The sequence below is a fragment of the Pezoporus flaviventris genome, unplaced genomic scaffold (assembly GCF_033815535.1).
Source record: "Pezoporus flaviventris isolate CSIRO_AGI_PZ_B2104156 unplaced genomic scaffold, CSIRO_AGI_Pfla_v1 ptg000083l, whole genome shotgun sequence".
NCBI lineage: Eukaryota > Metazoa > Chordata > Aves > Psittaciformes > Psittacidae > Pezoporus > Pezoporus flaviventris.
Window position 1 is genome coordinate 8,055,963 of NW_026892631.1, and position 8,924 is coordinate 8,064,886.

Below are 8,924 nucleotides of genomic sequence, written 5' to 3' on the forward strand. Positions count from 1 at the left end.
GATGTTGGAGAGATTTATAAACTCCAGAATTTCTTATACCGATGTGGCCTTCTTAAGCCTCATTGCAGAAGCTGCTGGACTTACATGCATTCTCCCATAGGCTTGCAATAAACAGTGACCCTGCAGTGCTTCTGTAAATCATGCCATCATCCTGCCTGTGGAATCTAAATCACTTAAAGCACACAAACCATGGAAACTATCGGTTGTCACAACCCTCCACTGGAATGGTTTTATTTTTTTAAAATACTTCTAACTTTGTATGCATGAAGGAAATTCAAAAGGTTTAAATCAGAAAGGAAAATAAAATTAACATTTAACATTAGTAACTGCAGAACAAAATTGGCTACTTATACATCTCTAACACCAAGTGGTAACTTCCAGAGTATGATGACATCCAGAGCAAGCATTAAAAACCTAGAGAAGGAACCAGCTGGGTATGCAGTGCCTTGAACGCCTCAGCAAATAAAGAGTTCCAGGTAAGGCGATACTTTCTTTGTTTGATGAAGGGGGATTGGAATTACTTTTAGTTCTCTCATTCTGTTATACAGAATCTAAACAAAAAGCCATGGGCTGCATTTAGTTGTCAGTTAATCACGAATACTAGTTTCCCAAGGTTTATTAACTCATATTAAATCCCATTTCTCGTTCCTCTATTCCTCTGTAATACTAGCAGAAGTATTAGGCATGACTGAAGTGAAGTACCATGCGTGCTTTGACATCAGGCTATGCTAGGTGTGTGCAGTATTGATCAGGGCCCTGGTTAAGCTCTACGCTCTTTTTTGCTGGGAAAATATTCATGTAAAATCTTATCTAATTATTCCTTATATTTAGGTCCACTCTTCACAGAAAAGGTTCTAATACGGAGACATTTTTAGTGTAAGTTATATAAAAAAAATGTTTAATATTTTGGTTTTCCAGGTGCGAATGAAGTACCATCACCTTGACGTAGTATTATTTGGCCCGAATGCAGTTATAATGTTTGTTTGTAATGTACGTGCCCACATTTTTTTTTCAGGGAAGAGACAAGTAAAATGAGTAGAAATCAAGTCATGGAAAGAGAAAATCCATTTATTGGAACTTAACCACAAGTCTCATCACAGGTAGGAATTTGCAGGAAAAAAACCTTACTATTTCAAAGACTTTAAAGAAACAATACTGAAACACTGTAAATTGCCTTTAAGTTTTCTCATACAATACTTACAAATACCTAAAAAGAATATAATAATAATAATGTTGCAAACATTTTAATGGCATTTCTTCCAGCAAAATATGCTTAGACAACTGAATTAATGTTTTCAATAGCAAACAAATCTCAGAAAATTTTGAACCAGCTCTAGTTAACTGTCAGCCTTGCTCAGTACCAGTAGTCTACCCTGGCTAAGTACTCATGAACTAGACTTTTGTAATGGGATGATTTAACGCACAAAGGCTAGGACAGGCTTAGACGTGGGATCTGTAATGGACCTCCAAAACTTTTTCACACTTGCTATTTCAAAGCAGAAGGTCAAACTTCTCCCACTGTCTTTAGGGGTACGAGATTACAATAAAAGAATAATGGTGACAGATGTTGTTAGTGCTGTTGGTTAATGTTTGACAACTTTTAATCTGATATATCTGCTGGTGGTACTCGGGTACACATGAAGAGGGGTTTGTGCATGCCTAGAGGTGTCCTGACTTCTGCTGCCTATGTTGTGTCCAAAGGGTATTACAGGTGCATATTCCAAACTCAGTTTATACTATCTGAGAGTTTCGGGTTTGTGGTTTTGTTGGGGTTTTTTGATAGGCTGGAGTTTTATTTTGTTTTCATTAAAACCAGAACAGTTGATACCAATTCTTTCTTGTCCTGATGTAATCCTGTAACAGCTCTACCACCTGAGCATTCAAAAGTGCAATTTAGTCTCTTTTTCTCTTTCTCCCTCTCTGTCTCCCCCCAATCACACATGCACACACACTTTAAACTACTTTATTAAAGCTTGTAACCACCTCCATTGGCAATTTTGGCAGAAGTGCACTGCTGGCAATCACTCTGATGAGCGATGACTTGTGATTGCTGTAACGGCAGTGACATGCGAGCATAGTGACAGCTCAAAAGTCTAAGGTGTTGATTGAAAATATGCATTTAAAAGATGCAAATTGTCAAAAGAAGTGACAGTTGCTGTGTTGAAAGCAATTGATACAGCACTGCTTACCACTACAGCTGGTTAACAGCAGGATTTTCAGTTCATTGGAAAACTATTTCTTTTTAAGCTCCCCAGTAAATGACCCTTTCTTTCAGCTGGTGATACAGAGCTTTTGTCTGCTTCATTGCTGACAGCAGCAGTGGAATGCATTTATCAAGTTTACTGAAGCTTGTCAGGGATGGGCACGGTGATTTGAAAGATACAGCCTCCTTTGGACCCCAGCTGGCCAAGCTGTCCTCTGCAAACTGTGCTACTTGTTAGTGCCCAGCAGGATGATAGCCACAAAACTGTCTTTCCTGCTACTCACCTTGCTCTTTTCTGCCATGCATCTCTTCCTGACCTTCTCTGCCCTTTGCATTTCCCTGTCAGAGTCTTGTTCAAAGTAGAAACTGCACATTATTGAAGCTATGCACTATTGAAAACATCTAGGGAATATTTTGTGTCTCTCCCAACTTCCACATGTTTAAGTCTAGCTCCTCCAGTTTCTCAGTCACCCAAACTGGTCCCGCTCCACAGTTCTGGCACCTGGAGATAGCAAGGTATCAAAACTCCTAGGTGTCAAGCTGTTTGTCCTGTTCCTTTTCTCTGGCTCAGCTTTCCCATTAGAAGGTCTGTCATACGTAGGAGTTAGAGACAGATCTGCCACTTCTGTGACTCTTCTGACACTGGGTGGCATCTTGTATGGACATTAGAGATGTTCACACTATGCCCTCCCCAGGAATGGGGCTTGCTTCTTTTAACTGTGGTATCTACCTGTCCTTACAATGTTTTTCCTCTCCAAACATCGAAAACAAAAGACATTTTAATTAATCATTGCTAGACCTTTCAGGATGTGTGAAATCAGCTCTGGTACTAGAGATGACTGTAAAGCCACTTCTTAACCAACAAGACCCTACCCGTAAGATACACTTTGTTATATCTCATTGTGCAATTGCAGGCAGGAAGTGCTGATTTTTGAAAGGGCAGCTACTCCCATTAGTCTTCTTACAGCTCTTCAGCTGACTTCTGGTCACACTGTGATTTCTTATCCTCAGCACATTGCAGAGCCCATCATTACCTAGGTGGTAACTGCTAGGACTGGAATTAGTACCTATGTACTAGTAGAAATTCCATTACAAGACATAACACTTTCTTTCCATCACAAAACACAATCAGTGTGTCACTGAAGTACTGTAGCTGGTTTCTCATGGCCTGGGGAAGACAATGTTAGAGCTGTTGTTAGTGTGCTGGAGAACATGAGGTGCTCACGTAACTGCCCTGGCACCTCCTGCAAGTGCCCATCGATCGCTTTTCCCGTTGTACTTCTGCCTTGGCAGCAGTTGCATTTCTAGCACACAGGGAACACAAATGGTTACAAATGATTTAGTGTGATAAGAAGAAATGGCTGATATAACTGGTATAAGAAGCATTCTCAGACGTGCTTCTGCAGCCATGTCAGAGAAAGTAATTGTACAGATAGATAAAAATGTGCCCTTACATTCTGCACATGTGGTAACAAGAATGAAATACTGATTCTGAATACGTGTTTCAGGCGTGTGTCTGTTTACCTTTGAAGAAAGAAGGAAAGATGTTTGTTAATAATATTTCATCTTAAGTGTCCAAAACACCAAGAAACACCAAAGTTACATCCCCAGTATTCTATAGCTGGCTATGGTGTTATATTTTTTTAGTCTCAAGATTGCTTCAGCACTTGTATATACCAGCTGCACTGCTTATTTGAGTCATAATGCTACTGTCTCTGTAGCCAAGCTTTAAACAAGAACAGTGTTAAATATCAGATTCAAAGGCTTCTTGAACGCATTTCACACCTCCAAGTGAGTTATCTTACCTTCTGCATCATTGTTATTATAGTAAATAGGCACAAGAAGGTGACATATAAAATCATATATGGATGGCTAAGGAAAGAAAACAGTGCCTACAGAGATGTTCATGGTAAAGATTTAAGTTCTCTAGAAAAGGAGTGATGTACAGAAATTAACTCTCTGATTAGTGACATGTATTATTCCCTCAACCAACAACTGTATTTTCCCTGAATCAACAGTTCAAGCTTAATGGGGAAGGGGATGGAGGAAGAAAAACTCGACCGTTAAGTTCGTAGAATCATTATTATTATGAAAATGACTATTTTTAGTACATAGGGCTAATATAGAACATATATACATATATGCATAGATAAATATCTATGCATATATACATATATACATATATATACACATATACATATATACATAGAACTCACTAACAGATACAACTTTCAAATCTTCTCTTTAAAAAGATTTTATACAGGGTTTGATATTTTCTGAATGAATGGGAATTTGAAACAGATGGTGTGAAGGATAGTTCCTCAACATGAGGAAATGATGTGGTATTACCTCTACCAGTGTTCCATATCTGAGCCAATCACTATACAACTGTGTCGTTAAACATTAAAACCAACAAAAATATGCTACCTTATTGTGCCGATTGTGACACTAGTGCAAACGACACTGAAAAATCAAAGGATTCTCAATTTTGAAGCTATTCTGCTTTCCGATTCAAGAACAGGGATATCTGTGGGAAAACACATGACTTGTGATAGGGGTTATAATAAGGAATGATAATAATAATTTGTTAAGTGTACTAAGGAACTGCATGGATAATGTGATCGCAAAACAAGCACTTCCGTGCATGCACATCCCTATGGGAGTGACAATCCACTACTTTGAGTTTTGTGTCAAGACCACAATTCAGAAAAGTAAAATTAAGTAAAATAAAGACTTTTGAATCAGCAGTGTGAAGAGCTCTGTGGGAAGGAATGAGATGAGGGCAACTTTGCTGGTAGAAGCAAGAGCATAAAGGAGCAGAGGTTGTGGCTGAACCAATTTACGAAGCTGTACCCTGGATTTAGGGGTGGTATTAGTTGATTTTCTCATTAATACTTACTTACTGCTGGACTTTGTCAAACAAACACCTGTAATCATCTCTGTAATCATCAGATGATGATACGAAAGCCTTCACTCTATTCAATGCACAGCACACTGCATTATCAATTCTAGTCATTTTTGAATGTGTTAAAAATCCAGTGGTTCTTCCACTGTGACACAGGCAGGTTTTCTAGTCCGTCAGACCTTGAACAGTAGAACTTCTTGTTAGTTACAACAATAATATGTGACTTTTGTAATATACGTATATTAACATACATATATTAAAATATACGTATATTAAAATATATACTATATATATTTGCCTCCTTTATCTTAGATTATTACTATCATCACATATGCTTTGTAAGGGATATGTGAACGGAACTTAATCCAATAACCATTAAGTATGATTAAAAAATATCATCTGCAGTTAGATGCAGTTGTATAAACATCCATATGTTAACTCTGCAAATCTATAGCTCGTTCCTTGGGAGTTATAGTAATGCACGCACGCCACTTCCTTCATCAGTGAAAAGCACTTTGAGTTTTGTCATTTAATTCAGTCTCATAGACTAAACAATACACAATTGTTCTCTGTAGTGAAGAAGCTTTGAATTACTATATTCAGATCCCAAAGCACAGAGTTTGCTTTCAGTCACAGAAGAGTCTCAGGATAATGCTGCAGATGTTCTTAGAAAATGCTGGGTAACAGTGTAGACTGTGTCTGTAATGTCCCAGCCAAACTCTGTTCTCATTTACATGCATATGTGCACTTGCAAAGAACAACAGGGCAGTATTTTCACAAGTGAATTTCAACATCACATTGTTTTCAGATGGATAAAATGTTCAGTAGTTTCTCTGAAGGGTGCATGTTGCCTGTCAGCTGAAGGAAGAAGTTACCCTACAGAAATACCTTGCCTTTTTCTATAAGCTATTTATTTAGTAAGCATTCCAGGATGTAATCTCAACTTTATGGTAGTTGTGATACAAATAATTCCAGTTGCATAATCCTAACTTAAATTTTGTTGGTCTGTTTAAATGCAGTAGTACGATGATACATTCTTACAGCCTTTACTTCTAGATTCAATGCAACGCACTGAAATCTGCAACACTGTTGAAAACAAAGTTCTTGTCAAATGTTCTTCAGGATGACTGTGTACATAATTTCATACCTAGAACATCAGAGGCCATGCGTAACCTCATCTTTACATAGAAACATGAAGGCGAAATGGAGCTGATACAGAAGAAACATTTTGAAGCTGTCGTTTGCAGGCATGTTTTAAAGGTATCTTCTGCACCTCCAGAACAGGTCTTGATAAAGGTTACTTTATCAAAAATGAGATCAACTGAGCTATTGAACAAATTTGGTTGAAAATACCTATACTTTTTTTATGTGCTTAGCATCATCAGCAATGGGCAACCATGAAGTGCAGTATGTTGATCAAGGAGAGAACTAGTGGCAAGTTTTCTTGATAAAGAATAAATACAGATAAAACACTTTTTTTCTTCTGAAAATACGTATTTGACTGAATTATGTTTTGCAGAAAGCTGCTGCTTTCAGTGCAATATAACTGTCAAAACTAAATCTCAATTGGGTTGAGATCTAAAACTTTTCAAGTGAGTTCACATGGATTCCTATATCCACCTGTGCAACCTGATTGTCTCAAGAGAAGACAGTCTTCTTACAGTTTGGGTTCCTATTCAGGCCAGGCTTTTCTTGCATGAGAGGCACGCCTTCCTACAATAACCAGCCTCCCCAGATATTCCAAAGCCTACCATACATTCCAGGAATATGTTTTTCTGGAAGGCTGGTTTGAGAAGGGATACTATAGGGACTTTATGAACAAAGTTTCAAGAGGTACCTCAGTGGCTCAGATGGCTAAATATTGTGGTCTACCTGAATCAATATTAGATGCTTCATTTCTGATTGGCATCAATGAGTGAAGTTTTTCAAATGACAACCACTGAAGCATCACACACAAGGGCATTCCAGCATGTCTGAAACAGATATCTTCTTAAAAAAAGGAGAAGGGAAACGGAGGTTCCCAAACATTGCAAAAGCCATTTCTGAATTACCTTTATCCTTAATGTAAGTAAGTCCAGGAGACAGCGAGTTAAAATAATTTGACAGACCTAATGCTCTCTTTCCTCTGACAGTAATGGCTCCTTAGGGTAACGAGGTGATGTTTACTAATATCAACTAACCATGTTACTAATGTTGTTGACTTCAAGGTTGAAGATTAAAACCTTTGAAAGTGTATTCTTTTGTGAGAAACATACCCATTCTTTACCAAATAAAATGTTTCAATACATGGTGTGCCCAGGCTGCTAAAACTTTTGCCAGTGTGGGGTTCCAGCAATGTTAGTGGAAACTTGCTTTTTTTTTTTTAAGCAAGCCACAACTTTGCCCAAAACTCTTCACCCAGGAGGGGCTGATGCAGTGTAAATGAAAATATTTCTACTTCATCTGGTGACGACTTGAGCAGAATCATAAGGATCTAGACTATTTAGATACGTAGATTTGCCTAACTGCTTTTATGTCTGTAGTTTCCATATCGGTTAAAGAGGAATAACACCAAATATATTGTACAAATAGGAAACTATTTACCTGTTATATACAGGCAATATTCTTTTCCTTTTAACAGTTATTGAGAATTATACTTAACCATAGTGGCGTATTGTACAGCAGTCAGTCTGTGTCTAGCCTCTGTTCATCATCATTAAAGTAAATGTTTTACCTTCTATATATTATTGGTAATGGAGACTGTAATACATGCATCAGTATTTAGGAAGTTTCTGCAGTGTCGACTTTTCATCCCAATGCATTTTAGAAGTGGATTTATCTATAATAAATCTATGAAACAAATGCATGCAGAAACACATTTCTGAATTTATTACTTCATTAAGTTAAGCTTCAGTAAGGTTGCTGAGGTAAAGCTAATATCAGGGCATGCTGTATTGTACAGGCTTTCTAGATTTTTCTAAGCAATAGATATAAATCACAGAAACATTCCTTGCTGTGTTGTGAAGGCTTATGGGTAATTACCAGTGTGACCATTCTCCCAAACTCCAGCGTTTTAGGATTACTTCTATATTTCATTTTTCAGCACTAAAAATCTTTTAGCAGCAACAAAAAAGTTGAATCCAAAGAAAAGTCTAACAGCCCATAAAAAGAAATTTTTTTTTTTTTGGTGAAGCAGTCATATTTACTTATGATTTCTCATTTTTAAATAGGCCTTTTTCATTACTAAACATTACAGAGATGGGCCCAGGCTGCAAGCTCTGTAACGTCCAGGGACCTCCTCACAGGCTTGTGAATTGGGGTCCAAATATACGAAGAAACTCCTAAATCCTAGTTAGAAACCTTCCTTGTACTACAATCCTACCCAAAACTGACACACTTCTATGTCGTTGTCCTGGACCCAAGTTCTTAATTTTTAAAAGCAGATAGTGCCTTGAGGAGAAAGCTTCCTTTCTTCAGATTTGTCAACTAGTTAATGCAATTGTGTGGAAGTAGCCTTGCTTTTCCAGCCTCTTTGGTCCAGTTTTAAGGTGCTGAAGTAACTTACTTAAGAGCCTAATTAATTAATTTAAAATCCTTCGAACTGTTTCTAAAAGTCAATCAGGCTTTAAGGAGTTTAATTGAACACTGGCAGATCCGATCCCCCTGCTTGTGGCACCTAACCAAGGCAATGGAATCAGTATCTGTGGTTGTTCTAGACACCTTATATTTGCAATGGGGAGAAGCAAGAACCCCTCAAATGTGACTGTACCCCCATCTAAAGGAGAATATTTTAAAGTCCTTTTTTAAGACTTCTGTAAGATTCCAGTTTCTGTAGTC